The sequence below is a fragment of the Lethenteron reissneri genome, chromosome 65 (genome assembly GCF_015708825.2).
Source record: "Lethenteron reissneri isolate LAM-NWPU_2019-01 chromosome 65, ASM1570882v1, whole genome shotgun sequence".
Taxonomy (NCBI): Eukaryota; Metazoa; Chordata; class Hyperoartia; order Petromyzontiformes; family Petromyzontidae; genus Lethenteron; species Lethenteron reissneri.
In genome coordinates, this window is record NC_083843.1 from 11,840,267 (window position 1) to 11,844,425 (window position 4,159).

Here is a 4,159-nt window from a genome sequence, read left to right on the forward strand (position 1 = left end):
CCTCCCCTAGGTCGACTCAGCCTCAAATGAGTACCTGGTGCGGTGTGTAAACATCGCCAGCACTGGGGAGACAAAGGCGGTCGGGCGTGGTGCTGGCCACCCACCCCCTCGTGTACCATTCCGGCCTTCATAGGTGCTCGCTAACAGCACTTGCCCCTACAGTCTGTTAAGGCTACACGGGGGATCTTTATCTTAGTTAGCCCTTATAGGTAGCTGCAGCTAATCGCAAACAGCACTTGCCCCTACAGCCCTGCTAGATGGCGGTACCTGGTGGGGTCTTTGTCTGTGGTGTGTGTAACAGCACTTGCCCCTACAGCCCTGCTAGCGGCCTACCTGGATGGATCTTTGTCTGTGTGTGTAACAGCACTTGCCCCTACAGCCCTGCTAGAGGCTACCTGGGGGATCTTTGTCTGTGTGTGTAACAGCACTTGCCCCTACAGCCCTGCTGGAGGCTACCTGGGAGACCTTTGCCTGTGTAACAACACTCAGATTGTGATGATGATTAAGATGACGTCACGATCATCGTGATTTAAATCGTTTATTAGTGGGCATATGCTGAACACGGTATACATGATGAGATATATTGAATATATAATGTTGTACTGTATTATGTGGGGTCCCCATTTCCCTCCACTCCCATAACATTTAAGTCTATGGGGAGACTTTAACATTGAAGTCTATGGGTAGAGACTTTAACATTGAGGTCTATGGGGAGACTTTAACATTGAAGTCTATGGGTAGAGACTTTAACATTGAGGTCTATGGGAGACTTTAACATTGAAATCTATGGGTAGAGACTTTAACATTGAGGTCTATGGGAGACTTTAACATTGAAATCTATGGGTAGAGACTTTAACATTGAGGTCTATGGGAGACTTTAACATTGGAGTCTATGGGAGACTTTAACATTGCAGTCTATGGGTAGAGACTTTAACATTGAGGTCTATGGGAGACTTTAACATTGAAATCTATGGGTAGAGACTTTAACATTGAGGTCTATGGGAGACTTTAACATTGAAATCTATGGGTAGAGACTTTAACATTGAGGTCTATGGGAGACTTTAACATTGGAGTCTATGGGAGACTTTAACATTGGAGTCTATGGGGAGACTTTAACATTGGAGTCGATGGGAGACTTTAACATTGAAGTCTATGGGAGACTTTAACATTGAAGTCTATGGGAGACTTTAACATTGGAGTCTATGGGAGACTTTAACATTGGAGTCTATGGGAGACTTTAACATTGGAGTCTATGGGAGACTTTAACATTGGAGTCTATGGGGGACTTTAACATTGGAGTCTATGGGAGACTTTAACATTGGAGTCTATGGGAGACTTTAACATTGAAGTCTATGGGAGACTTTAACATTGAAGTCTATGGGAGACTTTAACATTGGAGTCGATGGGGGCCTTTAACATTGAAGTCTATGGGAGACTTTAACATTGGAGTCTATGGGAGACTTTAACATTGGAGTCTATGGGGAGACTTTAACATTGGAGTCGATGGGAGACTTTAACATTGAAGTCTATGGGAGACTTTAACATTGAAGTCTATGGGGGCCTTTAACATTGAAGTCTATGGGAGACTTTAACATTGGAGTCTATGGGAGACTTTAACATTGAAGTCTATGGGAGACTTTAACATTGGAGTCGATGGGGGCCTTTAACATTGAAGTCTATGGGAGACTTTAACATTGGAGTCTATGGGAGACTTTAACATTGGAGTCTATGGGGAGACTTTAACATTGGAGTCGATGGGAGACTTTAACATTGAAGTCTATGGGAGACTTTAACATTGAAGTATATGGGGGCCTTTAACATTGAAGTCTATGGGAGACTTTAACATTGGAGTCTATGGGAGACTTTAACATTGAAGTCTATGGGCGACCTTTAACATTGAAAGTCTAAGTCCATTATATAAGGCAGCGTGTGTGTGTCTGTGTGTACGTGTGTTGAACTTCCTTCGCACCGTACGTAGTCCGATCCTGCAGATGCCATGGGTTGTCCTGCTGCTGTGCCAGGCTAGGTGCATGAGGAGGAGGTCACGGGACAGACCCAGCAGGTGCCATGGGTTGTACTGCTGTGCCAGGCTAGGTGCATGAGGTGGTCACGGGACAGACCCTGCAGGTGCCATGGGTTGTACTGCTGTGCCAGGCTAGGTGCAGGAGGAGGAGGTCACGGGTCAGACCCAGGTGCCATGGGCATTGACTGCTGTTGCAGGTAGGTGCACTGAGTAGGAGGTCAAGGGACAGACCCAGCAGGTGCCATGGGTTGTACTGCTGTGCCAGGCTAGGGCATGAGGCCAAGGAGGTCCACGGGTACAGACCCATGCAGGTTGCCATGGTTGTACTAGCTGTGCCAGGCTAGGTGCCCATGCGGAGTGAGGTCACGGGACACGACCAGCAGGTGCCATGGCGTTGTATGCTGGGCCCAGGCAGGGGCCATTGAGGAGGAGGGTCACGGGTCAGGACCCCAGCAGGTGCCATGGGTTGTTACGCTGTGCCAGGCCTAGGTTGCATGAGGAGGAGGTCACGCGTACAGACCACCCAGCACGGTGCCATGGGTCTGTACTGCTGTGACCAGCGCTAGGTTCATGAGAAGAGGACGGTCACGGGCCAGACCCTGCACCGGTGCCATGCGGTCTGTACTGCTGTGCCAGGCTAGGTGCATGAGGAGGAGGTCACGGGTCAGACCCAGCAGGTGCCATGGGTTGTACTGCTGTGCCAGGCTAGGTGCATGAGGAGGAGGTCACGTGACAGACCCAGCAGGTGCCATGGGTTGTGCTGCTGTGCCAGGCTAGGTGCACCAGGAGGAGGTCACGTGACAGACCCAGCAGGTGCCATGGATTGTACTGCTGTGCCAGGCTAGGTGCACCAGGAGGAGGTGACCCATCCAGCTCAGCCTGGCCATCACCACCATCACCACCACCACCATCACCACCACCATCATCACCATCACCACCGGCACCACCACCATCATCACCACCACCATCACCACCACCATCACCACCACCACCATCACCACCATCACCATCATCACCATCATCACCATCAACAACACACCATCACCACCACCATCATCAACCACCACCATCACCACCACCATCACCACCATCACCATCATCACCATCACCACCGGCACCACCACCATCACACCACCACCACCATCACCACCACCACCATCACCACCACCATCATCACTATCACCACCATCACCACCACCACCATCATCACCACCACCACCATCACCACCACCATCACCACCACCATCACCACCATCACCATCATCACCATCATCACCATCAACAACAACCGCCACCATCATTACCGTCACGTGGCCACGTGGCACATCGTGACGTCACAATGCCTGGTTCCCGCCCTTCCCAATGACGTCACGTCCACGTACAGTGACGCAGCCCAGCGATGACGTCACCACCTCCCCCCTCTGAACACTGATGACGTCGCTCTGTCTTGATTACTGCCGACGTCATTGTACGAAGAAGGGGCAAACCTGTGGTGACGTCATCGCTCAGGTAAACACCGGTGACGTCACGACCCCCTTGACTATCGGTGACGTCACTGCGGCGGCGTCACTCAGGTGGTGACGTCATCTCTTAACTCGATTACACGCCGACGTCATTGCGTGGTGACGTCATCGCTTACGTTGATGCGGTGACGTCATTGGGGAGGGAGGGAGGTGGGGGCTACTTCCGCTCGCGATGACGTCACGCGTTGATGGGGAGGGGGTGGGGGGGGTTGAGGGTGACGTCACCCCACTGAGGCTCAGCGGTGACGTCAGCTTCCGGTGTGGGCGGAGTTTGTGTGTGGCGGTTGAGGGTGACGTCACTCCGCTGAGGCTCAGCGCTGACGTCACTCCGCTGAGGCTCAGCGGTGACGTCACTCATCCAACGGCCGCTCTGGGGGCGTGGCCTCCGCGCCGTCGTTGCTCGTAGCTCCGCCCCTACACCACGTGACCCACACAGACACCCGGTACAAGCCCAAGTGGAGGACACTGATTGGTTCTTTTTAAGCTCCGCCCACCACCCAATACGTCCCATTCATTGGCTACCACATTCGGATAAGCCCCTCCCCCTTTAACTTGTATTTAAGAGTCTTCTTGGTTCATCTTGGTTCTTTCGGTAAAGTCATCGCGTGGTAGG

General features: G+C 51.9%; 1 long non-coding RNA gene across 2 annotated transcripts; it reads right to left on the reverse strand.

The window, feature by feature from the left end:
* Window positions 1-524: 524 nt before the first annotated feature.
* LOC133359423 (uncharacterized) lies at window positions 525-2,186 on the reverse strand. 2 transcript variants are annotated; one of them, XR_009757165.1, is made up of 2 exons: window positions 1,889-2,186; window positions 525-1,210 (listed from the first exon to the last, which is right to left on the reverse strand). It is a non-coding gene; the product is annotated as an uncharacterized LOC133359423 (long non-coding RNA). The 2 variants fall into 2 exon arrangements; XR_009757164.1 differs by having other exon boundaries at window positions 525-1,310.
* Window positions 2,187-4,159: the final 1,973 nt, after the last annotated feature.